Here is a 27948-nt window from a genome sequence, read left to right on the forward strand (position 1 = left end):
GATGAAGCATCTCCCAGTTCGCTTGCCTCCGTGAATAGGAAGCTGTGCGATGCAGCCGAGGGCTGGCCCCACGGCCTGTGCTCCGCCCGTGTCTGTCCGGTCGGACAGCCGGGCTCTGAATCAGCACCGTGGCCGTGGACGTGCGGCCCAGGATCGCAGAGCTGCCCATCAGGGCAGCGTCGACAGGGGGACCCAGCTGGTGGTTTCTTTCGACGCAGGAATCAACAGGTCCCTCTGGGAGTGAAACTCTGCTCTGTTCCGTGTTGAAACGTCGTGGCAGCTTTACGTGTGGACGTGCATTGATTTCAGCTCGAGTGAAATCCCACAGAGACGAAGGGGTTTGGGAGCCCGTTGATTGCGCGCGCGCTCCCGAGTCCTTTCAAATGCCGAATAGGTGGAAACCCAGACCGATGGCTGTCAGGAGCCGACAGGTAGAGGCGCCCTCGTTCAGATACTCTTGTAAAGAACGTCCCGTCTTTTCCAAAGAAACCGTTTCAGTAACGATGCCCGAGGGAGCAGTGGGCAGAAGATTCCGTTTTAACTCTAGCCCTTGTGGGTTTTTTGGGTGGTGGGGTGGGGAAATACTATCTTTTACAAAACTGAAACAAACAAACAAAAAAAACCTTTAGAAACTCTATTGACTTTTCCGTCTTTTGAGCAAAGCTCATTTGGCATTCTTTGCAGGTTGTGGGGCTGAATTAGAAACCAAATGTCAGTTTTGTCTCATTTCTCGGTCCAGACTCCTCTGGATCCACATCAGTGACGAGCCGTCCTCGGCGCGGACGGTGGCGATGGGGAGGAGCTGGGAGGAGAGGGCCGCAGAGACAGGCCGAGAGCGGAGCGAGGTCTCCGAGCCGGGGCGTGTGCGCTGGGACCAGAGCTGCGGCTGCGCAGCCGACGGGGCTCAGAAATCGTGTCTCCACCCCAGGGTCAGCGCTGCCGGCCGGGATCCCTAGTTCCTGTTGGCTTGGCCAGAGCTGAACCAGGGAATTTCCAACAGATGCTTATGGCCTAAGTGGAATCCATCGTTGCATGACGACGTCAAGCTGTGCAAATACTCCATTATATTGGATATTTAGCAATACCATTTGCTGCCACTGCTGCCAAAACCACCTCTGAGAGGTTTCTCAAGTCAGCCTGTGTCCCAGACGTTCCCTGGGCTCAGCATGGGTTTAGGCCTGGCCGTCCAGCCTCATGCCCCCGTGGGTGCTCTGGGCACCTCTGGTTTTTAGGATCCTGCCTCTGGTTGTTGGGGAGGCAGCTGCATGGCTCTGAGTTTCTCTGGGCCGCTTTCCCCTTGCTCTGCTTCCTCGTTTGACAATTGGGCCAGTGGGAGTTCAGGACTTCTGGTGCAAAGGGCTGGATTTCCCTTCTACCAAACCGAATCGTATTGAGGCTTTTGTCTGGGTGCCTCAGACTCTGCTGCGTGGTCTTACTAGAACCAAGTCCTACTTCTTAGGCAAGTCGCTGGACTCCTCCTCCCTCTGCCTCCCCTTCCTCCAACCAGCGCCCCTGGGAACCCACTCTGCCCCACGCCCCCTGTGCTCAGGGCTGGGGACACGCGTATCAAGCATGAGCTCAGTGTGGACCCCGTCCACAGGGAACCCAGTTTGAAGGGGACACCTTCACGCAGACACGGAGCTTCAGTGTGAGACAGTGAGAGCTTCCCAGAGCCTGGGGACGAGCTGGGAGGCCCCCTTGGTGCAGGGTTCTGGGGGTGGTGACTAGGGCGCGGGACCTGGAAGCAGAGTTGTGCAGGGTGGCTTGGGCGGGGCGCAGCAGTTGGGCAGGTGCTGCTCTGGGGATGCTCCCTGTGCCTGGGGACTGGGTGGGGCTGGGGGTGGGCTATAGAAGGTCAGGAAGGAGACTGTGCTGCCCTCAGCCCAGCACAGAGGGGACCAGGCCCAACCCTGCTTCCTCCATCTCCCTCCAGTTTCTTGCGTGGCCTGGAGGGTGAAGTTGCTGGTAATGTTTGTACCTGTGCATTTTCAGGGTGTAGCTAAGGACTGCCCCACCTGTGACCCTGATGGGGCAGGGTCTCTGGGTCCAGGGCTGTGCTTCCCCTCACCTCTGGACTTCAGGTTCCAACAGGACCACGTGCTGGGTCCCCCTGCCGATGGTCCCAGATTTGGACGCTGCAGGTGCAAGATGGGCATCTCTCTGCTTTGGTTTCACATGGAGATGCTGGGCTTGGGAAGACTCTCCAGAACATTTGGCAGCAGCCCTAGGGAGCTCCGAGCCTTTTCTGCAAATGGCTCATCGTTTTTGGTGATGGACTGGGCAGGGTCAAGGTTGGACTTCAATGTGTTTTGTGTCCTAACAGGCTCCTCTTTGTCACCCTTCCTGAGCCCAGGCAGGTTTAGAATATGCTTTCATGATGACGGTGTGACATGCGGCTAATCAGGCAGTCATCAGCACCTGCCAGGAGGGAAACTGGGCGCTTGCCTCTGTCCCCGAAGACGGCAGTGACCCGAGACTACCCTGTGACGGTCGGCCTCCAGATGTCCACCTAGCTATTTACAAAAGCGGGATTGGACACTCCCTGGCATACGCCAGTGGGGACGTTTGCCATATTGTGTAACCGGTTGTGCCCCGAGCCCACGCCTGGTCCTTCTGTCTCACGGACGAGGTGTGAGGTCCTTTGAAAGACACCCTGAAAAAACAAATCAGTTCTTGGAGACCTTTGAAAGGAAGTCAAGCAAAACAGCTAAATGGACCCTGGAGCAGAAAAAGGACGTTTGTGGAAAACAGATGAAGCCCAAATAAAGTCCATGGCTTAGCTAATCCTACGGGATGGATGCTAATTTCTCAGTTTCGCTCGCAGCGCCCCTGGTGACGGGAGACGCCGGCGTTAGAGAAGCTGCGTGGAAGGGGCGCAGGAGCTCTCCGTGCTGTTTTTTGCAACATTTTTATGTGTCTAAAATTATTTCAAAATAGAAAGATTTTTTAAAAAGCCATGTTGTTGATACCTAGACACAAAGGAAGGTTCTCAGTGGATCTTCGTGTGGCCCTGCAAAGCCTGCCTGGGCTCTCAATTTTATTGCCAAGGAAATGAGCCTGCAGTGACCAGGCAGGTTAGGGATGAGGCTGCAAACCCACCTGAGCCCAGAGCCGGTTGCGGGCAACTCCACCTCGCCAGGGCGGCGCTGGGGCTCGGGTCACGGCTGGGACCTGAGCCCCCAGGGCTGCAGGCCTGCGGGTGCCCAGCCCCCTTTTGTCTGTCGTGAGTGAGTTCCCAGCCGCCTCCTCCTTCCCCTTCTTGCCACCAGTGCTCTTATTGCTTGTTACTATTATTTAAAACGTCTGCCTGGTCCAGGTTGCACAAAGTCTCCCTGAAAGCAGGCCACGCGTCGTGGCCCCCAGGGCCCCCCGCCGTCTCGGGCCGGGACCCCCCCCTCGCCGCAGGCCCGGAGGAGGGGCAGCGCCTCCGTGAGCGTTCCTTTCTCTCCTGCCGTGGCTGCTTTGGATTCTGCTCCCCGGCGAGGGCTGCGCACGGACGAGAGCAGGTCCTGAGTGGCGTCTTCCTTTCCGGCTCCCTTTGGGGGCTTGTCCCTGGGTGACCGTGAAGGCCGTGTGGCCCATCTCCGGACGCCTCCACGTCTCCTACACTCCGAGTTTGGACCCCGGGTGGAGAGAAGCAGATGCTGTCCATTTGTCTTGTGTCCATCTTATTTGCAAGGGTCAGTAACCGTGCCTGAGGAGGAAGGGCCGTGGGACAGACGGCCGTTCGAGCTGGGTTGGGGCAGAGGGAGGCCTCGAGATGCCTTGAAAGGGAGCGAGACCTAGAAGTCGTCTATGTCCCGGAGACGGCCGCTAATTCTGCTCAGCTGGACCCCGTCCCGGGCTCAGGACACGGGCCTACGGAGCCCGGCCCTGCCCTCCGTGCTCCCAGGGCAGAGCGCTCCGACTCCGTCCAGCTGTCTCACTGTCCCCGTCCTGGCGTGCAGGTGGCCACAAACAACGGGCTCAGGACAGGTGCATGAAACAGCAAAGAGAAAAATACCAACAGCCATGGAAGCAGAGCAGTAGCCTTAGCAGCGACTGGAAGAAGAAAGTTCTAGATTCCTGCGGGTGAGCGGATGCAGAGGGCCTGGTGGGGGCTGCGCTGGGTGACGCCTGCTCCCCAGCTTCCCCCCTTTGCTGCGCTGGAGGGGCTGAGGAAGCCAGAGGAGAGAGGGCTTGGGGCAGGGACACGGGGATGGCCAGGTGGGACGTGGGCTCTGCGAGCCCTGAGGTTCTGGACAGGGAGGCTCAGGCTGAAGAGGGCTGTTGATGGAGAATTTGCCGACCCCGGGGACGTCGGGAGATGTGGGGGGAGAGGGTGGTTCTCTGCAACCGTCCTGATGCGAGCTGCTCGGGCCGGGGCCGGGGCAGGGGGAGAGCACGGGAGTGAGATTGGGGTTCTTCCCCGGGGAGGAGGCAGGCGTGGAGGGCTCCTCCGGGCGGGCGGTGCCGGGCCGGGTCCGAGGCCCGCAGGTGCCGTCAGGCGGTCAGGAACCTCAAAGGATGGGCTGGATGGTGCGTCCCCGGCTGAGACCTGGGGCTCAGAGGAGTGAAGGCAGGACCGTGGAAACACTGAAGATGAAACAGCAGGAGCAACAGGCGTGGTTGTTCGTAGCAGAGCATATGCTGGTTACAGAGGAAGAGTCGCGGCCCGGTGCGGGCCAGGGTGGCGGGTCTCAGAACCGCGGTCGGGGCCGGGGCGGCAGGTTACCGAGAGAAATTTCGGGTTCGGCCCTCGATCATACCAACAGGTGGCTTCGCCAACGAGGAAGCCCAGAAACAAGCCCAGCACCCTTCGTAATTTCTTATTGCGGGGGTATTTCAAGTCGGGGCTCACGGACGCCTGGTTCAGTTAGTGGCACTGTGACCGCTGCCTAAGCCTTTGGGGAAAAGATGACGTTAGAGCTTCCACGGTCTGTGTGGCGTACGTTCCAGGTGCATTAATGCTCTATGTCCAAGTATTTCACAGTCACGTGAGCTCGGGACGCAGGAAAACCTTTAACGGGTCAACGGAGGCGAAACCTGTGAAACAGGCAGACGACACAGCCTTGACAAGGACTCCTCGGTGTCCTGGCCACCGGTCGGGTGGGCGCTCAGACGCAGGGTCTGGCGAGAGATGAGCAGGCAGGACATTCACTGGGGGCTCTGGGGACCCCTGCGGGGAAGGGAAGGGAGGGCCGGCCTGGGCCGAGGGAGAGGCTGGATCCTGCCTCAGGCTCCACGGAGGCCCCGCCAAGCCTGGAGAGAGGTCCGAGCAGGGGTCCTTCAGGGGGGCCCAGAGCTGGGGCGGGGCTGGGCGTCCTGACCCCCTCCATCTGCGGAGCATCAGGAGAGGCAGGAAGCGGGCAGCTCCCCAGAGCACCCCCACCCACACCGCACCCAGGGGGCAGCGGAGACGCTGGGACTACATGTTCAAAAGGCACCGGAGAGAAATAAACCCGGCATAATAGCGAGATTACGAGGTACATGACAAACCACTCCGAGAGGCTCTGACCGTCCTGACGGAAAGATGGGCTCAGACACACCCAGCGGCTCATCAGGAAAACATGACAAACCTACAGTAAAGAGCTGAGAACATGCCCAGCCTTGCAAACTACACAAACATTACCTGGTATTTGTCAAGATAGGGAACCTCTGAAAAACCGCCTTTGTGCGCAGATGATTAGCCATTTATTAGGGTGTGAGTTTTCCGGAAGCCACGTGCTCACACGCACGCCGTCCTTAAAACACCCGCGGAGACGACGACTCTGCCCCTTTAGGGAAGGGATGTGCTGATGGTGCTCGTGTGTCTGTCTCTGGGCCTCCTCTGGACGCTGGGCCTGTCTGTCCTCTGGCCGGCGTCACCCCTGCTCGGTTATTACAGCCCAGGCCTTGCTGCTTTTTCAGGAATTCCTGGGTCTCCTCTGAGTTTGGGGGTCTGACGTTATCCATTTCTGCAGGTGTTATCCGCTGGGGTGTCAGTGGGGCTCCGTTGAGTTTAGGGATGGGTCCGGGGAGTCCTGCGCTTACCGTGGCCAGGCTTCCATTCATGAAGAAGTTTAAAAATTGCTCTCAACACCATCTTACAGATGTTCCGTGAGGAGGTTCCAACGTCTTTTGTTCGATCGGTATCTAGAACGTCCTCCATTTTTCACCATCCTGTTTTGTAGATTTCTGCTGCTTTCTGTGTCCCTTTCTTAAATTTATTCCCAGATAAGACAATTTTCTATAAACGCCTTTTTCTGCCTGTGTGCTGCTCACATGCATACAGCTGGTTTTGCATACGCATTTTGTAACAGGCCAGCTTGTCCTATTCACTTATTAATGGTAGGGATTTGTCGCAAATTTTTTAGATGTGTGTAAGCAGATGTTTCAAATTTTTATGAGACCAAATGATTTCGTGTTTTTCTTGTTGGTTTCTGGCTTTGGTGTGAGGCTCAGAAAACCCTTCCTGGGGAGTCCTCTTGGGGTGCAGGATCTGGCTTAAGGAGCCAGCATTGCCACTGCTGCGGCTCAGGATGCTCGTGCGGTTCAGGTTCAGTCCCCGGCACAGGGAACTTCCACATGCCTCAGGCATGGCCAAAAAAAAAAAAAAAAAAAGAAAAAGAAAAAGAAGAAAACCCTTCCTTACTCCAACATTATAAAAAAGGGCTCCTCTTTCTAATAAGTGTTTTTCTGGCTTTAAGTTTTCCTATGTGAGACATCAAACTTACGCTCTTTCTCAGATGCTTTTCAGCAATTTTGGTGTGTTTTGTTTTTATCTGCCTAAATTCTACAATGAACCATAAAGTCCCTTTGGAATTTTTTGCTGCGATTACAGTTGATCTTTTTAAGAATCACTGCCATTTTTTTTTACTGCATCCGCGTTGGCTCTGAGTACGTCTGCGTAATGTGTCTGCATGTATTCAGGTGCCCGGGCCACCATCTCAGTGGTTTGAAGATTCAGGAAGCAGAGTCGGACACTGAAACGCAAGGAGGCTGGATGGTGGGCTCCTGGGGATTTATTATACCATCTAGGCTCTGTTGTGCCTTTGAAAATATCCCTGGAAATTAAAAAAAAAAAAATCTCTACCCACAGATCCAGTCATTTGCTTCCTGGGTTCTGCGGCTTTCTTTTAAAGGCCACTCTGTATGTATTGCCACGGGGACTGCCCGGCTCTCCGCGGGCATTTGATGGTGTCCGTTTGCCCTGTCTTCATAAACTGTGAGTAGCAAAACGAAGGTTGAACACGGCTCTCTGTTCATTGATTCGTATAAATGGAACACAATTCCTGAGTGCTTTTCAATAATTCATGGTTTTATAAACATGGAAATTCATTTCGGAGTGTCTCCAGGAGCACGCTGCTCACGAATGGACGGCCACTCCTGGAGCCGACGTGCTCGGCTCCCTGCATCGCGGGGTCTCACCTTCTCGGGAGGCCTCAAGCTGCTTCGTGCGGGAACTGTGTTCCTGAGGTGCACCTGCCCGAAGCCTACACCGGGGCCCACTTCCTGAGGTGGCTGAGGGGCGGCCAATGGGGTGCCGACGGCTTTGCGCCTTCGGTGGGGCCGGCCGTGAAGGCCCCCAGGGTCCAAGCGCAGCTGAACTTCCCTCAGACCTTGTGTGTTCCAGGGGGTCTTGTCCCAGGCAAGAATCTTTTTGTTTTCTCTTTGCAGCTGCACCTGCGGCATATGGAAGTTCTTGGCGAGGGGTCGAATGGGAGCTGCAGCCCACGCCTCAGCCACGGCAACTCGAGATCCACGCCGTGCTTGTGGCCCGCGCTGCCACTTGTAGCCACGCCGGCTCCTTAAGCCACTGAGCAAGGCCAGGGGTTGAGCTCGCATCCTCACAGCGACAATACCAAGTCCTTAACCTGAACCACAGTGGGAACTCCTCAGCAAGAAACTTACATTTCAGAACCCCTGTTTTTTTGGGAGGGTATGCCTGAGGCATACGGAGCTCCTGGGCTGGGATTAATCCGAGCCGCAGTTGAGACCCAGGCCACCGCTGTGGCGACAGTGGGTCCTCATTCCACTATGCTGGGCTGGGGACTGAACCTGCATCCCTGCGGCTGCTGAGACCACAGCGGGAACGCCTTCCTTGGGGTCTTAGATATAAAATTTCTACGATAACATCTGCCCCTGGAGCAGGTGTGAGATGACACCCCCGCAACAGATTTGTAGGGAATTTGTGCACAGGATGCGAAGGGGAATAGTTCACGTCCATTCGTGCCTGTCGTTTTGTGTTGCAGACAAACCACTGGCCGTGACGGGCCAGGAGAGTGGGACACACGGAGGACCTCCTTGCCCCGGAAAGAGGATCGGAGGCCTCTCGGCCATCCCAGCGGCCCTTCGGCTCCACCAACCCGGCACAAGGTCGTGGGGAAAGACAGCGTTCTCGATAACCCCCCGGGGCCTCCGAGGTTGGGAGGGTCAGCCTGGACCCGGTGGCCTCGCGCTGCTGCTCCAGGTGGGAACTTCTTGGGTTTGCTGCCGAGGGCCCCTCTCGCCGTCGCGAGGCCCGTTCGTTCCCTGGCGCGGCCACCCCCAGGTCAGGACGTAGGAGATTGCCGGTGACCTGGACAGTGCTCCCGTTTGGTGCTTTTCCCCACGCGCTTCTGAGCTGGTCTTAGTGACACATACATTTTCCCTCACACTTTGTATCCATGAGGACGTGGGTTCGATCCCTGGCCTCGCTCCGTGGGTTAAGGATCTGTGGGTTAAGGATCCGGCATTGCCGAGAGCTGTGGTGTAGGTGGCAGATGCGGCTCAGATCTGGCACTGCCATGGCTGTGGTGCAGGCCGGCAGCTGTAGCTCCAATTCGACCCCTAGCCTGGGAACCTCCATATGCCAAGGGTGCAGCCCTAAAAAGTCAAAAAAAAGGATGTCGGAGGCCAAATCTATCAGTATTTTCTTCTATGAATTTTGGATTTCGTGTCCTGATTATAGTCCTCACTTACCCCAGGCTTATAAACATTTATTTCCCTACATTTGCTTCTGCTAAAAGCTAAATGTATTTAGATGTTTTATTTGTCAGGAGGTGATTTCGAGTATAATAGAAATAAGAATCCATTTTTCAAATGGGAAACAATTTTTCCAATTGTATTTTTTTTTTTTTAAGTTTTAACTGGTTTGGTCCTTTTTTCTTTTTAAATTATATTTTTAAGTTACTTTTTTTTTTTTGGTCTATTTTGCTATTTCTTGGGCCACTCCCTTGGCATATGAAGGTTCCCAGTCTAGAGGTTCAATCGGAGCTGTAGCCACTGGCCTACTCCAGAGCCACAGCAACGCGGGATCCGAGCCGCGTCTGTGAACTGCACCGCAGCTCATGGCAAAGCTGGATCGTTAACCCACTGAGCAAGGGCAGGTATCGAACCTGCAACCTCATGGTTCCTAGTCGGATTTGTTAACCACTGCGCCACGACGGGAACTCCTTAAGTTACATTTTAAATTCTAATTATAATAACATTTTTAAATTATATTTTCAAATTATAGCTGTGTATCCAATTCTATTTTAATGAATACTATCCATACTGAATAGAATTTTTGTGTATATAGAGACGTATATATAGACATACATACACATAATGCATATGTTATGTGTCACATATATGTGCACACACATATATTATATACACACATACGCAGATTACATGTTCACATATATATGCACACACACATATATGTTATATGTACACATACATGAATTACACGTGCCACATGTGTATGTATATATACATATATTATATTTACTTATGCATATTACACGTGCCACATATACATGTACATATACATATATATTACATGTCACATATCTATGTATATACACACACACACATACTACATGGGTCACACATCTATGTATATGTGCATATATGTCTTATATACATAAAATAAAATCAATGGCCGTTTGGAGCACAGTTGGACTGTCTATGCCTCGTGTATCGATCTATTGGCCTATGGATCAATCTGTGTATTTCTGTGTCAGCGTCTGATAGTTTCGATTAAAATTGCTCTGGGACTCGATTTGATGACCACAGGGAAAGTCTCCCAGGATCGTCTTGATTTTCATAATTTGGGGGGCAATTTTTATCTATTTCTGCTTCCACTAGAACTTGAGAATCAACGTTTCAGGTAGAGCAATTTCTTACAGTGTGAGCTGGAGCTGGTTAAACTAACAGGTAGTCTGGGACACTCTGCATTTTATCCAACACAGGTTCACATCCAGAAACGAGACGCGTCTGTTTAAACTAGCCTCCCGGTATGGCCTCCAGCAAAGTTTTATAATTTTCTTTATAAGACCATGCCTGTTTCTTGTGAAACGTGTCGCCTGATCCGTCATGACTTTTCCTCCAAATACAAACGCAATTTCTCTTCTGGAACATTTTATGTTTGTTGCTGGGGAGCTTCTGCTTTATCATCATCCGAGTGCCCTGCTCAGGGTGCAGCTGGCCTGCCCTGTGCCCTCCGGGGACCAGCAGAAGGCAAGGGCCCGGGGGACGCAAGCCCACACCGGGGAGGAGGGGAGGGCAGTGGGGCGTGGATACACCCCGCCCTCTGCCCCTGGGGCTCCCTGCAGGCCCCCACTCGCCACACTTGGGGATCCGCTCTGGGTAAGTTTGCCAGGGCTGCCAGGGTGGCATGAGGAACAGGTACTTACAGTCTCAGGGTCCTCTGGAGGCTGGCAGTCCAAGGTCCAAAAGCGGGCAGGGCCGGTTCCCTGGAGGCCTCTGTCATTGGCTCGTAGCCGGCTGTCCCCTCCCTGCATCCTCTTGGGGCCGCCACCCCTCCATCTGTCTCTGTCCTGATCTCCCCTTGTAAGGACACCCGTCATGGATCAGGACTCACCTGGTTACAGGTCCAGTCCCCATGCTGAGCTCTCGGGCCACAGCGTTCGCATGTGAATTTGGGAAGCGATTCGGCCCGACGAGCTTGAGACGCCTCCGAAGGGTCTGTGTGTAAATAACATCATCGGCAAATAAGGCTCCTTTTATTTCCCCTTTCCTAGTATTCTGCCAGCGACGGTATTTTTCTCTTGTAACGTTTGGTTGGAGTCGACTTGATGGACAAGGTCACGGTCGTTTCTGCTGTTCGGCAAAGTGACTCGGTTATGGGCCCGAGCACGCAGCCACGCGCGCTCCGCTTCTGCTCCCACGCGGATGATGGCCGAAGCCTGGGTAGAGCTCTCCGGACCCCCCACTCCACTCCACACACCTCAGAGAGCCTGTGCCAGCCCCCAAGCCCCGTCCACCTCTCCACCCACTCTGACGTGGAGGAATTTGAAAACGTAGTTTTAGAAAGCTTGTAAATAATTACAAGGGTGGCGGCCACCCCTCCGTGTCGCCCTGGGACGCGTCGCACAGGCGCAGGGAAAGCCGTTGAATTCTTCAGGGGCACGAACCCACTGTGGACACGTTATTTCCCTGCTGGGCCGAGATTTTGGGAACGTGCAGGTGCTTGCTCCGTGCAATAGTTCCTGAGTCTCAGAAAAGAGAGCCTCAAACTTCAAGGTGCCGTCACCCTGTAGGGCACGAGCCAGGCTTATTTCTAACCTAAGTATCTATCCCCACCCTCACCCTGCTGCTTAAAAACAGCCAGTGCCCACCGGCTCTTCCCCAGCGAGGCCACCTCTTGGTTCCGTCGTTAATGCCTTGAATAAATCTTTGACACGTGCTCTCTGTGTACCGGTAGGAGCGGCTTTCTTTACATCGCACCCTGACAGATATACACGCATACTGTATTTAAGGCCGACCGAGGAGGGTTGGCTTGTCTCTGAAATTATAGCTCTGCTCGCGTCCGGAATAACTCCCGCTAAGCACCGTGTCAACCCGCTCCGGCACCCTTGTACTCGGCGCTCCCACGCGGGTGCTCTCCTGCGCTTGCAGCCAAGAGGGCGGCCCTCTCTGTGCAGGGAGCCCTTGTTTACGGGCAGTGAGACCCTCTGGGCCCGTGGGCTTGCTGCCTTGGCCCGCGCCCAGGGAATTCTGCAACGTGGCGGGGTCAATGGCTTCCTCTCACGGCCGTGAGCCCTCCTCTAGTCCCTCCTCTATTTTTTTTCTCCTAGTGAATATTTGTTCTTGACCCGTGTTCCCTGGTGACGAGTACGCCAGCGAAGGTGTTGAGCCAAGGCAGAGACACGCGGGCAGCGAGCTGCAGGTGAGGGTGCACATGCCATGGAGAGGCGAGGGGACTCTGAGGGTGGGGGCGGCAGGTACTGAGGGGAGGGTGGGCAGGAGCCCTCATCATTGGCACAATCGTCAGGGACCGAGCGCATCTCTCCCACCCCTGGACCCCGGGCTGACCGGACCTGAGGATGGAAGAGGTCACGGCGGGAGGCACACGTGACCCTCTGTCCCCTGGAGGCTCTGCCCGTCCCTTCTCCACTCTTCCCTCCGGCTTCACCTTCCTCCTTCTACCCTCCGAGGGCTGAGTGGCCCCTCCCCCGAAGAGTAGGGGCACTCTCCCGGAGGGGGCGGCCCCCCAGGGTCAGGGCTGGACAGGGAGGAGGAGCCCGCGGGCCCCCACCTGTCCCGTTTCCCCGAGTGCCACCTTCTCCCCGCTTCGTCTCTCAGCAGTCACCCTCTAGTTGTCTCCAGACGCCTTGGTTTATTCCCACATCTAATTCACGTTTCCAGTTATTCAGCCTTAAAATCTTCCCCTTTTCACTCCCTCTGCCTCAGAGCACCCCTGCCCCACACACCTGCTTTTGATCCCACCTTGTTGGCTTGTTCCCCAGACACCTGCTGCTGGTGAGAGGAAGTCTGTGGGTCCTTCCCCCCCCCCGGGGGGGGGCTGTGTCTCTGGGGGGGGAGGGGCGGGGAGGGCGAGACAGATGGGGCATCCCCTCCCCCAGCCTCCCTCCCTGTGGCTCCCATTCTCAGTCTCTGCGCCGCTGCGTCACTGTCCCCGGGCCCCCAGCCTCTGTGCCGCTGCGTCACTGTCACCGGACCCTCCTTTCTGCCCCCACTGCCTCTGGCGTCCCTGGATTTTCTTTCCGTGTGGAGAAACCAGAGACCAAGCAGCAGCAGAAAGCCCAGGTCACCAGCTCCCCACGCCTGGTGTGGGGGCTCCCTTCGGAGGGACTCTGCCCGGGGCTGGGTGCGGCCTGAAGCTCGGCACGCATCTGCACAAAGGCGCCAGCGTCAGCCAGGCTCCAGCTCTGTGGGAACGTGTGCTTCCTAAGGACGCAAAGCAAGACATGACGGCGGGAATAAAACACATCCAAAGAGAAGACTGGTTCCTTTTTCTATTTGCAGTGGCCATGCTTTTTGCCTTCCCGATGCGGACCTCAAGAGATACCTATCTAGCTATCTGTCTGTCTCTGTCAATTGGTTTCTTTGAATTCTTCATTCATTGATTCCTTCAGCAAATAGTCACGGAACTGCGGTTAAGTGCCGAGCACTCTGCTAGATGCCGTGCAAACCACGGTGCACACGAACCTTCCTGCTCTTACGGAGCTTACTGCATAAAGGGGGGAGACAGAAAACAGACACCTGTATTAGTTTTCCCTTTCTGTCGTAACAAATTCCCCCAAACGTGGTCTTGCAGTTCTGGACGTGAGAAGCCCTATGTGGGCCTCGCTGGCTGAAATCTGGGTGTGGGCAGGGCTGCGTTCCTCCCGTAGGCTTGGGCGGGAGCTGTCGCCTGGCCTTTCTCGGGGTCTGGGAGCCCCTGCTCCCTCTGGCCTGTGGTCCCCTCCCTCCCTCTCCTAAGCCAGCGTCTCTCTGGCCCTTCTTCTGTATTGAGCTGCTCCCTGGCTCTGCTCCTTCCTCTTCCACTTTTAAGGACTCCTGTGGTCACCTTACCCCAGCCCCCGCCCAGCCCTTGCTGACAGCCCGGGGTCATCTCCCTGTTTTACAGGTCTTTCTCCTTTGCCCGCATCTTTATGGGTTGTGGGGATCAGGCTGTGGACATCTTTGAGGAGCCGTTACTCTGCTGACCTCACATGTGAACGAACCGGGCAATGATGTATCATGCACTGCGGTGGGCGCACCGGGGCAGGGGGCGTGCTGCCGAGATGGGACGCCACCGACAGAGAGGTCGGGGCCTGACTGCGGGAGGGCACGATGACGTGTATGCGAAGCCACGTGTACCTCGGCAGGAAAAAGAAATAAAAAGCATCCAGATTGGAAAGGAAAAGCGAAAACCATCTCTGTTTGCAGACGACAGCATCTTACAGGCAGAAACCCCAAAGATGCATTGAAACAACCGTCTAAACTAATACAGGAATCTCATAAAGTTATGGGATATGAAATCAACATTCAAAAATCTTGTGTTTCTATACGCTGATAATGAAGCCTCTGAGGAGGAAATTAAGAAACCAATCCCATTTACAACAGCAACAAAATCAATACAACGCTTTGGGGTAAACTTAACTCAGGAGGTGAGAGACGTGTACACGGAAAATCACAAGACGTTGATGGAAGAAATTAAAGGCAAATGAATGGAAAGGCATCCTGTGCTCATGGGCTGGGTGACTTCACGTTGTTAAAACGTCCACACCACCCAAAGGGGTCTTGATTCACTGTGATCCCATCAAAATGCCGACGGTGTTTTTCAGGGAATTACAAAAACTAATCCTAAAATCCGCACGGAACCACAGAGGACCACAAATAGCCAAAATAGCCGTGAGAAAGATGAACGAGGCTGGAGGCAGCACACGTCCTGATTTCCAATTACTAAGCTAAGTACTTGAGAGAGTAAGACACTGGCACAAAAACAGACGTGTAGACCATTGGAATGGAATAGAAAGTCTAGAAAAAAAAATCCATGCATGTTTGGTCATTTGATCTTTGACGAGGAGCCAAGTGTACACAATGGGAAACAGCAATGTCTCTTCAACAAACGGTGGTGGAAAAACTGGATTTCCACATGCACATGAAAGACGCTGGACCCTTATTTTACGTCATGTCCAAAAATCAACTCAAAATGGATTAAAGATGTAAATGTGAGACCTGAGACTGTAAAAATCCTAGGAGACGACGTAGATGAAAAGCTTCATGACATTGGTCTTGGCAATGATTTTTTTCTTGGGCAGTGCGCCAAAGGCACAAGCCAAAAAAAAAGGCAAAAATAGACAAGAGGGAGCACACTGAGCTAAAAAGCTTCTATGCCACAAAGGAAAGGCACAACAGAGTGACAAAGCAACCTACTGAATGGGAAAAACCACTTGCACATCACTTATGGGACGGGGCTGAATACCTAAAATATATAAGGAACACACACGAGTCCATAGTAAAAAAAAAAAAGCCAAATAACTAGATTTAAAACATGGGTAAGGGACTTGAAGAGACAGCTCTAAAACCCCACAAAAGAACAAAAAAGAAAACAAGAAGAGAGAAAGAAAAAGCACAAATGTTGTCAGGATGTGGAGAAACCGGACCCTCGAGCGTTGGTGGGAACGTGAAACGAAAATCGGTGCAGCCACCCTGGGAAAAAAGAAGGGAGTGTCCTCGAAAGGCCGAAAATAGAGCTCCCGTACCGTCCAGCAATTCCGCTTCTGGGTATCGCCCCAAAGACACCACACCAGGGTTCCGAGGAGGTATTTGCACCTTTGTGTTCCCGGCAGCCTTATTCGCACGAGAGAAACGCCGTGGAAAAACCCAAACGTCCACGGCGGGGGTGGGGGGGGGGTGAACAGACGAAGAAAATGCCTTTTATACCCAGACAGGGGATTCTCAGGCCCGAGAAGGAGGGAAACCAGCCACACGCGACACCACGGAGGAGCCGTGGGGACGTGATCCCAGGCGATCCCAAGTCGCAGGAGGGCGAGTACGGGGTGGTTCCATTCGCGGGACGTTTCTGACACGGTCGAACCCAGAGCAGCTGGGAGCAGGGGGGCCGCTGCAGGGCCGGCGCGGGGAGACGGTTTCTTTCTGTTTGAGCCTCGATCGTGGGAGTGTTCAGGTAGGGAGATGAACCAGGTCTCGAGTCGGTCCTGCCTGCAGGCGGCCCTGCTGTGCTGCACCCGTCCCGTCGTAAGAGCGTAGGCTGCGTGCTGAGTGTTCTTACCCACACCCCCCGCAGACTCCTGAAGGCATGAGCGGGGACCACCTCTTCCTCCCAGGAGGGGGAGCGGTTTGTGAGGTTCTTAGGCTGCGCGAGCAGGGCCTTCTGGAGTCGGGGAGGGGCTGCAGCCTTGGCACAACCAGAAGCGGAGCCAGGGGTCTTGTTAAGGGAAGCTCAGAGGCCATGGTTAGGGGTGTGGATGCTCTTCTGAGCCTAGGAAAGAACCTGCTGGACACTGTTTAGCAGGAGAGGAATCTGATGCAGCTTTCCTTCCTTAGCAGCTGCGGACAGAGGAGGGACTGATGCAGACAAGGATGGGGTGTGCGGCGCTCTGAGAGCTTGTGACACATGGCGACCTTGACCTGGTCAAGGAGGCTGGGGAGAGCCTGGCAAGGAAACGTGGTGAAGGGAGTGAGTTAGGTGATGGAGGAAGGCGAGGTGCTGGCAGTGGGGTTGGGGAGGGAGGATAGCAGGGGGCAGGTCAGGGAAGAGCTGTGGCTCTGGGCCAGGGCTGGGGTGGGGACGTGGTGACGGGGAGGCTGCAGACCCCTCGGGGCCGGCTGGCCAGGTCGGGGGAGCTTGCCCTGATCTGAAGAGCCGAGAAGGGTTTGCAGGGGAAGGAGCTGACATCACCGACTTAACTTTTTGAGGTCAGGGGGGTGCCCTGTGGAGGACGGAGGGCAGAGGATGGAAGGGTTAGAGGCAGCTGTGGACCTCCAGGTGAGAGAAGCCGGGGTTGGTGGGGTTGAGTGGTTAGGTAAAGAGGAAAAAACTCGAGAAGTAACGTGAACATGATTTGGTGTTAGATTAGAAACGTGGAGGGAGAGAGAGAGAGTGGGTGTGGGTGGGTGGGTGTGGACGCCTTCTGAGACCCTGGGCTGTGCACTGGGTGATGGTGGGGCCACACCCTCAGAAGGGGGCCCTGGAGGACCCCATCCTAGAGGCTCTGTGAGGGGGCGGCCGGGCGGTGGGAGTTCAGGCCGAGATGCCTTCGCGACTGTCACAGGCAGGTGTCGAGTAGGAAGAGTGTGGAGCAGTCACGAACATGTGGCTCACAGGGGCGCTGGTGGCACCGGGCCCAGGGAAGGAGCGGGCTTGAGAGGGGAGCAGAGTGGGGGAGACGGCGCAGGGCGGGGCCGGGCAGGGTTACTCCTCGACAACGACCACCGTGTAGCGGGCGGCGGGGGGGGGCGGTGACCGGAGGCCGCCCTGGAGGTCAAGGCAGGGGAGTGGTTCCAGGACGGCAGCGCAGGTCCAGGGTTGAAGACGAGGAGGGCGTGTGCCTTTGGACTTGGCTGGTTGGTCACCTGTCAAGGTCGGAGGAGACGTGGTCTCTGAGGAGCCCCGAGGCGAGGGGCTGGGAGAGGAGGAGGAGAAACTGGGGGGAAGGCAGGTCCTCCATGTAGAAGTCTGACCTCGAAGGAGAGCGGGGCGCTTGGGTGGGGCCCCGTGGGCAGTGTGGGCGTGGAAGGGGGGTGTCGTTAAAAACCCAGAGAAAGAGCCATTGGAAGGATGCTGTTGGATTTGGGAGGTGAGGGCGTAAGTCCCAAGAGCAGACCTCGGGTCCAGCGCCTCGTGAGGGAAGCCGCCCTGCTTTCCGACCCGTCAGCTCCCACATCGCCTTCCTCACCAGCGAGCGGACCCGCCGTCTGTGCCCTCCCGCGCCCGGCCTGCTTCTCCGCACCAGAAGCGCGCCCAGAAGGGCACCCTTTCTCTGGGATTTCCGCTAGAGTTCTCCCGACTGTTCTCCGAAGGGCCTTTTCGTCTTTGTTTTGTTTTTTAGCATTTTCATTTGTAGGCCATTTTCCCTGATGGAGCTTTATTTAGTTTTTCCCTGTTCCTCCTTCAACCAGAATTCCCAGCAATGGCCCCAATTCTCCTGGGTCTGCACCCACGGTATTTGCCTTCTTGGTCCCAGTTACCCTGGTCCCGAATACACTGTTGCCCTTGGACGTACTTAGCCACACGGTCAGCCCGAGGAGCCCCTTCCAGAGCAAGGCAGTGTGTCTCCAAAGCACCCTCCTGGCTGTTGGTGAGATCTGGGCTAACGCTCACTTAACGCGTGAGAAGAAGCACTGGCTCAGGGCGATTGGTTATACATCAGCCGGAGGCCGCGCTAAAAGCTGAAGTGGAGGCTGGCTTCTTCTAACCAAAACAGGGTTCCGAGCACAAGCCTATGAGGCCTCTGACCAGGAAGCAGATGCGACTCCAGGAGAGCAGGTGCCAGCTGCTGATTTCCGGGGGCCTTGGGTGAACCTGGCATGTGGCAGATTCTGAGTCCTTGAACTTGTTGGATAAATGAAGAAATAGAGTTGAGGGAGGATTCCTGCTCAAGCCTACCTTCCCAACATAGATGCACTCTTTTTCCAGAACCTTCTGTGAAGAACAATTGAAGCTTCCGATGACCCATAACCGGTGTGCCAGGAATTTCTTGGCCATCCGCAGATCCGATCATTGGAACAAAATCACACGAACAGCCCCTAAGACAATCCTAAGTGCCCTTGTCGCTTTCGGGAACCATATCAAGGTCACGGATTCATTTAAAGAATCCCAAAGGGTCTTTGACCTCAATTTTTATAATTTCCTCCCTTAAAATCACGGGAAACTTCCTAGCTGTTCCCGGCTATTCCTCTGTTGCTCAGAAAAGTTAAAGTTTAAATGGCAATTCTCTTTAGAATTTAATATCTGTTCCCAAACATTCTCGGTTTAATTGCTAACTGATTCTTTAGAAAATTGAATCACTATATTACATTGTTTTCACGCACCAACGGCCTGAGAAGAGTTGGCAGAGGCCCCACAAAAGTTAGCGGCGTCTGTGTACCAAGCTGTGCACGGTTTATTAGAAAAGTTTCTAGCTGAGGCTTTCCTTCTTTTTAATTTTTGTTCCTTCTTTATGTTTGTGTCCGAAAGCACCGCATTAGATCAACATACGTTAAAACCGGGATTTTAGTATCGCAACTTCTCTTTAGCTGCTTTTGCAGTCATTGCCACTTATCTTTTCAAGGGCAAAGAGAGCTTGCCAGGAAATTTGGGCAAAGCTGTCGTGGTTGAAAGAGCAGTGAGGAGGTGACTCAGGACGCAGCTCCAGTCGGGCTCTCCCCCGGGGCGCACCCGGCCTTGGTGAGGTCAGGTCCCTCCCTGGAATCCGGCCCTCTCTATGGGGTAAGGGGCTGCCCCCGAGGATGCCAGCCTTCATGGTCCAGCCTTCTTCCTGGAGGAACCCCTGCTTCCAGGAGAAACACCCGCTGACGCTGTGCCGCAGGCTGAGGAGAAACACCCAAGATCAGAGCAGGGCTCGTCCCTTGAATACACAGCAGATGCTGTCGACTGGCCTCATTCTCTTCCCCGGAAGGAGTCTGAGGGCATCACCTTCCCATAAAACCCTCGAAGGCTCTCCTAGAGCTGCTCCCTGCACTGAGAAAGAGGCTCTGATCCTCCTCCTCGCCCCCAGTGGACGCCGGCTCCTGCCGTCCAGAGGTGCAGTCAGCCTCCGGCCCAGCTCCAGGCTGCCCCATGGCTTGGCCTCGGCCGCAGAGTGCGGGGGTGGCTTAGGCTGACACAAGGGGCCTCGCCATAGACCTTTGCCTCCGCTGTGAGGACACCTTCTGGAGCACGAGATGCCTGGGGAGGGGTGAGACCCCCCATCGCCAGACCCGGCGACCCCAGCAAGAGCCCGGTGGAGGGGAGAGGACTCTGCCAGGTCCGCAGAGCTGTCTGGACACATGGTGAAGCGTTGGTGTGTGAGCCACTCGGCTTGGGATGTGTCTTACGTGGAGGTAGCTGGCTGAGACACTTACTACATAGGCACTCTGCAACTTGGCCCTGCTTCTGTTCCTTCTCAGGACAAACCCTTCCCCTAGCTTCATGGGCAGGGTGGGGGGGGGAATGAACCCCCCCTCTGCCGTGTGACACTCCTAACTGTGCCCTGTTCTCTGTCCTCTGTGACCCCTCCATTCCGAGCTGCCCGCGTCTCCGAAGTGCCCCTTCCTGGCCTGCTTGAAAAGACCTCTCATCTCGGTCTCATTGGGTGCCACCTTCTCTTTGAGGGCCTCCCTTTCCCTCCAGGAAAACTTAGCTAGTCTCCCCCTTTTTTGTGGAAGTTCCAGGGATCAAACCTGTGCCACAGCAGTGACCCAAACCACAGCAGTGGCAATGCTGGATGCTTAACCCACTGAGCTGCCAGGGAACTCCCGGCGAATTCCTTGAGCTGTTGTTTCCTCCACCAAACAAATCTCAAACCTCTTGAGGCCTTTTTCACTTTTCTCGATTTCATGCTTCTCTGGTGTTTTAGACTGGGAGCCTCTCAAGGGCAGAGACTTGACGGTACTCACGGCTGGACCCCGTGCCTGTTGGGCATACAGCAGGTGCTCCATGCTTGTGGCTGTCGGGCTCCTGGTGGGGATGGTGTCCGTGCTCAGAGCTTCTAGTGACGTTTACTGGGCCCCCTGGGGTCCCCGAGTCTGCCACTTTGAGTTGCTGGTGGCTGATGGGAGCCCTGCTGTGTAAACGGACAGCCAAGCTCTTCTGATTTTCAGGTCCCTTCTCTGGACCTCGGGGTCCTTGGCTATCACGTGGGTCACCTCTGCACCCAGCCTTACCTGTTCTCCATCCACCTTTTAGCTTAGCCGTGCCGGCCACCACCAGCGTGAGACTGCAGGTGTGACACAGCGGTTCCCCACCTCAGCACCCCACCCAGCTCCCTTCTGCCAGGGCGTCTCTGCTGCTGGACCCCCCCTCCCCCACTCAGTCCCCCTCTGCAGGTCCAGCCTGATGGCCCTGGCAGCCCCGGGCCACCCTGCCCAGCAGGATCCTGAGGCTGGAGGACAAACATCCCACAGCGCTGACCTGCTCCACGGCACCCTGGATCTGCCCCCCACCCCCAGTTCCACCTTCTCAGAGCGCCCCCTCCCCAGTGCCCTGGGATCACTCCCCCAGTAGACTACTCAGTCCCAAGGCCGAGACTCGGCCCTGCCCCTTGGGGGCCCAGGGTTAGAGAGGAGTCGTGTCTGAGACGGCTGTGATTGGTCCAGCACGCAGGGGTGGGCACAGCCCTGCTCCTCAGGAAGGTCCAGGGGAGGGCTCCCCGGCTTGGCCACCTCCACAGGGGCCTCCCGAGCATCTGCTTCCTTTTCGCGCAGGTGGGGGTGGCCCAGGAGAGATGCTTTCAGAACCTGCATCCCCCACTCTGAGCCCCACGATGTCCCCGCTCGAAGCTCCCCGAGCCTGGCGTGAATGGCGAGTTTCAGTGTGAGTGTGCGGAAGGCTTTTCTCCACGGTAACCCAACTTGTAATGACTCCCCGCTCTCCCTTTTCCCAGGAAACTGGGTTTGGATCCTGTATTGGAAGCTGTGACCTGTCTGCCTTAGTTGTGGCCTCTCCCCATGTGCACAGGGTGGACGGGGGCGGAGGGGGTGACGGATGATTCTCTCCTCCCCCCACCCCACCCCACCCCCAGAAGCTCTAACCTTCTAGAAAATTGAAAATGGGAACCCTTTTCTCCTTTAACTCACTCTGTGATTGGCGACTGACTTAATGAAAGAGGGAGGAGGCTGGGAAGCTTCTAGGAGGGGTGGGAGCAGAGCCTATCATGGGAAGGAAGGGAAGGAAGGAGGGAGGGAGGGAGGAGGCCCAAGATCTCATGAGCACCTGCAGGCCGGGGGACTGGGCTCAGGGCTGGGCTGTCAGGCAGCTGTGTGGCCAGGTCTGCAAACGCCTCCTGTCCATCGTACGACAAGTTGGGAAGAACCTGAGGCAGCCGGCGGAGGCGTGTGCGGCAGTGCCCCCGCTCCCAGGAGCTTTCCACATAGCGACTCCAAAGGCGCTTTTCTTCCAAGATGCTTTTTTGAAAAGCGGTTATTTATTTCCTTTTACTTGTACGGCGGCGAGGCTGATGTCGAGTGCCATGTCAGTTTCCGGTATACGGCGCGACGATTTGGGGTATGTGTATCTACCTCTGCTTTTCCAGGTCCTCCTCCCTGTGGGTTGTGGTGAAAGACTGAGTGGAGACCCCGGGCTGCGCAGCAGGTCCTCGCTGGTTGCCTGTTTGATACTTGACATGCGTGTCTGCTCATCCCCATTCCTAATCCATCCCTCCTTCCCCTTCGGTAACCATACCTCTGGGATCTATTTCTGTTTTGTAAATATGATCGTACCTTTTTGAAAGGGTTTTTAGGTTTGAAAATAATGGCAAAATGTTCGTGACTTAAAATTTCCCATTGTGACCAGTGTCCGGGGTTCAGGTCCCTGGCGGTAAGTCTCCGCACATGGCAACAGGCGTCACCACCATCCGCCCCAGAACGGAGACTCACTCTCCATCCTTCCCAGCCCCAGCCTCCCCTCTCACTCTAAGATTTGACGGCTTTAAGGACCTCAGATAAGAGGTACCACACAGGGCATTTGTGCCCGGCTTACTTGCTTAGCACGATGACTTTCAGGTCCACACCTGCCGTGCCCTGTGTCAGACTCTCCTCTCTTTTCAGGGCTGAGTAATATTCCTTGTCTGCAGGGACCACATTTATGATCCACTTGGCCATCAGTGTACACTTGGTTTGCTCCCACGTTTTAGCTGTTACGAGTAATGCCTCTCAGAACATTGATGCACACACACATATCTGAATCTCTGCTTTCACTTCTTTTGGGTATATACCCAGAAGTAGAAGAGCTGGATCATATGGAAGTTCTATGTTTATTTTTTAAAAGAAATTGTCATGCTGTTTTTCACAGCTTCAATATGCTTTTCTTTTAAATTGGAGAAAGGAGCTGTGATTGTGTGTCACTTGGGGAATTTTGATCAGCCTGCGCTTTGAAGCATGTGCCTTCCTGCAGATTTTTACGAGGGAAACGACGGCATCTTTTTCTTTCAGCTCCTGAAGAGCAAGCCCTGTTTGCTCAAGGTTATGACGTCTGCCATTTGATGTTGCAGGAGTTTGTGGGAAGCATTCGGAATTCTTCCTTTTAGGTAAGAGGAGCCCATGAAAAGGAAGCAGATCTGAGAACGAGCCATGAGAGAAAACAGGACTTTTTTTTTTTTTAAAAAAAAAAACAAGGCTTATCCATTAAAATCAAATTAACTGTTAATAAGTAGCAGCTCACCTGGAACAAAATTGAAAAGGTGTAAAAAATGATGCAATGGACAGAAGCTTCCTCCCCTGAGCTGGTCCTCCTCTGCCCGGCGGTACCGAGTTCTCACTTGCCGTGCGCTGGGCGTCCGTGTGCGGGTACAGTCACGAGACGGTACCTGTTACTTCTCCATCTTCTCTCTGTAACAACTCAAATGATGCCCTGTTGTACACCTGCCTCTATACCGTTTGGAAGACTTGTTTGTATCAGTTTGCAGAGAGCTGTTGTATTCTTTGCAGCAGTGGCCCAGCTCACCGTTATTTATAAATCACTTTAAGGGGAAATTATTCTTTAAATATTGTGGTTCCCATTTAAATGAGGACCGAGGCTCCCGCTGCCTAGAGCCTCAGGGAAGGAGTGGAAAAGCACCCGAGCAGCTGGGAGAAAGGCCTTTCCAGGGAAAATTGCCTGGAAATGGAGTTTGTGCTTTTTTTAAACTGTTTCATTGAAATCTAATTTAATGTAGAAAAGCACACATGTCATAAGGGTGTAGCCCCTGAACTTTTATAAACGGAACATACCGTGAAAGCAATATTCATATAAAAAATGGGACATGATTGGTACCCAGAGCGGAGTCTTTTCTCTAGGTGGGGGGAGGTTCTCTGCTCTGGTTTATCTCTGAACAAACTGAAATTTCAGCTCTGAGGCAGCTTGTTTGCAACCACATGCCAGGCAGGTCTAGCTCTCTCTCTGCTGCTGGACTCTTCCCCCAGGAGCCTCAGGGCTGGGCTGGGAGCTGGCCGCAGGAGGACATAGGCTCTGGGCCTGTGACCCCACGCCACGCCACACCCCACCCTCTGCCGCGACCTGCCTCTCCCCACAGTGGAGAGCTTGGCCCAGGCTGTGCACCTTGCAGGCTGGGTGATCTCAGGGCTGTTTTCTTGTCTGTAAAATGGGTAGCCCCGGGCAGCCAGGTGACGGAGGGCAGAGCTGGGCAACAGAGATGTCTACCTGGGGCAGAGGTTACACTGCCCTGCATGTGGGTCTGGCTTTCTGGTCACCACTGTCACTCGGTGGCTCAAATCCAGTCCCCCGACCTGCTGGCAGCTCAGAGGGCTGAGAATAGGGGTCTTTCCGTGAAGACTGAAAGTCAGCCGCAAGGTGTGTTTGATGTGCCGTTAACGTGCTGGACCCGCCGAGGACGCAGGGGTGCGGGTGCTGGAATCTGCACGTGCACTTGGGACCCAGAGAGCCTCGTGACACAGCTTTCGGGTCACGGTGGCCCTGCCCAGAGGGGAGGAAGGGGCGCCAGGAAGCTCTGGGGTCTGTACCCCAGGGTCTGCCTGCCTGGTGCTCACAGTGGGCGGGGCTGCACAAGGAGCAGGTGGGGCTCTGGGGTCGGGCTGCCCGGGGCAAGTCCCCCAGCGTCCGCTGTCTCAGCGAGCTGCCCGGCCAGGACTCTCCAGCCCCCACCGAGCCCAGACCTCTGTCCCTTCGTCCTGCATCCTCACCGTCTCGGCTGCCACCCTCCCAATTTGCTCCTGGGCGCTGCTGTCTCGCCCTTTCCTCTCCAAGCCCACGAGTCTTTCTTTATCCCTTTCTCCTGGGGCCTGCGTGGCGGGAGGACCACGGATTCCACAGAGATTAGTTAAGAAACATCAAAGCTCACTGGGCTCTGGTCAGCGCCTGGCCTGCAGCCCAAGGCCGACGCCTGCACAACAGCCCAGGGCTGACGTGGAGCGGGCTGGGGGCTCTGTGGGCTCCGTGGCTGTGCTGAGCTCTGGTCCCCATGGGGCCAGGACGGGGTGGGGGGCCTGTCTGCGTTCTGGGGTTGGGTGAAGTGGGAATGGGGGCCCTGGGCAGAGGTGCCCAGGCAGATAGGGGAGGGGAGTGGGCAGACCTCAGGGTCAGAGCTGGAAGGGGGAGGGACCCCCGTCTGGCTGTGGGGGGGCAGGATGGACACCTGCTGGACCCTGGCCTCCTGGGAGCCTCCAGCCAGCCTTTCCCAAGCTGCACAGGTGAGGGGGACCAGGAGGCCTAGTGACCCCTGGTGGGCCGGGACTCCCTCCCCAGCCCTTCAGAGCAGCGACAATGATGGGAGAGAAACGTCCAGGCAGGACGAGGCCCCAGCTGACCCAGCTGGATGGAAGGAGTCTCAGTGCCGATGGCAAAGTGCCCGGGAGGGTGGCAGCGGAAGTCGGCCACAGCGCTTGGATGACCCAGGCTGGCCACATTCTCAATGCGTGAGATGAGCTGGACAGTGCAGGCCCTGCCAGCGTGCATCCCCCGCCTGGGGGCATAGTGCAGCGAGGCCCCGAGAGGGTGGTGGCCGGCAGGGTGGCCCCACTGAAAGGGCGCTGGGGGGGGCCATCCCGAGCTCAGTCCCCTCCCCTGCTCCAGCATCTTTCCCTCGCCCTCCGGGGTTCTGCCCCCGGTGGTTCATGTCCCATCTGGGGATCAAGTTCCACCAGCCATGTGTGCTCCGTCCCCAGGAAGGGCCGGGCCGTGGTCCCGCAGACCCTGCAGTGGACGGGGTCTGGGCTCCCCACCGAGGTGCTGGGGGCGGGTTCTGGGAAGCGCCTCCCCCACAGGGCCTTGCTCAGGCCTCCCTGGGGGCCAGGGACCTAACCTATTGCTCTGTTGTGTAGTCAGAGGGAAAACAGAGAACCCAGCGCTGCAGGTCCCAGAGGGGCCCGAGCTCCTGTGCAGAATTGTCCCCAAGACAGGAAGAAAGCCAGCCAGTGCTGGCAACTGCCTCGGCATCGCTGTGCCTCTGGGAGATCCCTCTGGAACTGGAATTGCTGGGAAGGGCAGTGCTTCATTGGGGTTTTAGTGGCCTCGCGGCCGGGGGCAGGGTCGTCGGGGCTCCGAGAAGGTTCCCTTTGTCTCCCTCCTCCTCCCTCTCTCCCGGGGGGCAAGCTGTCCTCATGAAGGAGCCACATATGCTGACCAGTCAGGGAAGGGGCCTGACCTCACACTGGGCCCTCTGGTGGATACAGGAAAACCCGCTCAGCTTTTTCTGAAATGCCAGAGGGACGGGGGAGGGGGGCGCCCTCTAAGTGACCAGGGAAAAAGCTTCCCTCTGTGCACAGTGGCCGCGCCACGGTCGCAGCAGGAAGTTCCAGGCTCCCCCCCACCCCCCGCTCGATTCCAGCCCCTGGGCACCCCCAGCCCCACCCCCGCAGGGTGAGCCTGTCCAGCGAGGGCCCTTTCCTGGGGTAAGGACATGGACCCAAGTGGCTGGGTCCTTGGGGACACGCACAGCGCCTCCTCAGGAGTGCAGAGCTGACTCCGAGGCCCGTGGGTCCCGGGCTTGCCGACGGTCCTGTGGGTGATGCAGGGAATTTACGCGGCAGGCCTGCCTCCCTCGGGTCATGTCGGCTGGTCCCAGGGCTCCCGTCCCCTCCCCACAGCTACTCAAATGCTCCTGTTGCCTGGAGCCATCAGCCCTATTTGGCTGCCTTTTTACTAAATGCTTCTCCTTAGGTCTGCGGGCAGAGGTTTCAACCACCGGGCGGCTTGGCCCAGGCTCGGGGACCCAGGAGAGGCGATGCCGGGGCTGCGGGGACAAAGCACCAGGGGTTGTGGGCCGAGGCCCTCGTCCTTCCTGCACCGGGGCCCAGGAGGGAGCTGCGGGGAGGCGCCTCCAGGTCCTGGGCTTTGTCCCTCTGCGCGACTTGGGACAACCGCCTGGATACAAGGTGGCCAGTTCACTCTGGGCCTGTTCACTGCAGCAGCTCTGACCGAGGCCTGCCTCCGTGGATTTTAGAGACCAGGGCACGGCTTTGCCTGCGGAAGCATCCCACAGAGGCCTGATGCCACGGAACTGAGGCCCACCTTGCCGGGAGCGTGCGGTTTTCCTGGGGGAGCAGCGAGAAGCACCCTGTAGACAATCGATGTCTAAAGAAAAGGGATCAAACCGCGCGCGGAGCCCACAAAGCGAACGGCGGGGGCGTCGGGAAACCGGCCGAGGTTGCCTGCGGGACAGTTAAAGGAAGCTTGAGGCCCCAGGTCCTGCTGGGCCGGGACCTCGGGGGGACTGAGGTGGTGGCAGGGCCCTGGGAGAGCCCAGTGTGCAGCCGCTGACAAGGCGCCTCTGGTGTCAAGCCTGTGGGCCCAGAGATGCCCTGGGGCCGAATCTGTGCTGACAACCTCAAGCCAGAAAGCGCACCAAGGAATAAGCCCCGGTGAGCTGGAGTCTCCCCGCCCCCTAGGAGCCTTTCTCCTTTCCTGCTTTTTCTCAGCATAATTGGATTCTTTCTGTCCACCTTTGACTTTGTAATAATACAAGGGCCCTTTGGTGCACGTTGCTGTTTCTTTTTCTTAACATCATAGCTATTTGCCCATCACGGCAGACTGCCTTCTGGTCCTGTCTGCCGTGGGTGTGTGAGGTCCTGCTTCTTTAGCAATTCCCTGGATGAATTTTCTGGATGAAGGGGGGGGCAGGCTCTTCCAGGCCCCAGGTACCGACCCTGCTATGGTATCTTTGTGATAATCTTACCCTTTGGAGCGCTGACAGTTTATCATTTTTAGTAGCAGTATTGGTTACAGTTGACAATTTAGTTTATTCTATATCTTTCCAGGAAAGCAGCAAACTGCGAAGGTGTCCTCGGGCAGCTCTGCAGGTGCCTCCCCAACCCCACTCCTTTGCCAGAGCGTCGTGAAATGTGTTGGGCTCTGATGCTCGCGTTGTGTCTTCGTTGCTGTCCTGGTTTGGGTCATTTATCATCAAACCGCACTAGACACGCCCAGCTATTCAGATCCAGGACAGTAAAAACGGAAGCCCTGGACCCCCTGTCCGGTGGCTTTCTAGTGCCAACAGCAGGTTTCCCGCCGGGGAAGGATCCTCTTACAATTGTTCAAGCACTGAGTCCTTGACACAATAAAGTCTCATATCTAGAAATCTGTCTTTCCAAACA

General features: G+C 55.9%; 1 long non-coding RNA gene across 3 annotated transcripts; it reads left to right on the forward strand.

The window, feature by feature from the left end:
* On the forward strand, positions 1 to 27932 carry LOC106505803 (uncharacterized). 3 transcript variants are annotated; one of them, XR_014830539.1, is made up of 8 exons: positions 1 to 431; positions 8214 to 8431; positions 12027 to 12118; positions 12643 to 12711; positions 21109 to 21907; positions 22834 to 22928; positions 26516 to 27216; positions 27613 to 27932. It is a non-coding gene; the product is annotated as an uncharacterized LOC106505803 (long non-coding RNA). The 3 variants fall into 3 exon arrangements; XR_014830538.1 differs by lacking the exons at positions 1 to 431; positions 8214 to 8431; positions 12643 to 12711; positions 21109 to 21907; positions 27613 to 27932 and adding an exon at positions 10379 to 10575 and having other exon boundaries at positions 26516 to 26788; XR_014830537.1 differs by lacking the exons at positions 1 to 431; positions 8214 to 8431; positions 12643 to 12711; positions 21109 to 21907; positions 26516 to 27216 and adding an exon at positions 10440 to 10575 and having other exon boundaries at positions 27613 to 27748.
* The last annotated feature ends 16 nt before the right edge of the window (positions 27933 to 27948 follow it).

The sequence above is a fragment of the Sus scrofa genome, chromosome 15, assembly GCF_054392235.1.
Source record: "Sus scrofa isolate SSC_HxYL_T2T_F1_AM1 chromosome 15, Sscrofa_HxYL_maternal_Yorkshire_Landrace_v2.0, whole genome shotgun sequence".
Taxonomy (NCBI): Eukaryota; Metazoa; Chordata; class Mammalia; order Artiodactyla; family Suidae; genus Sus; species Sus scrofa.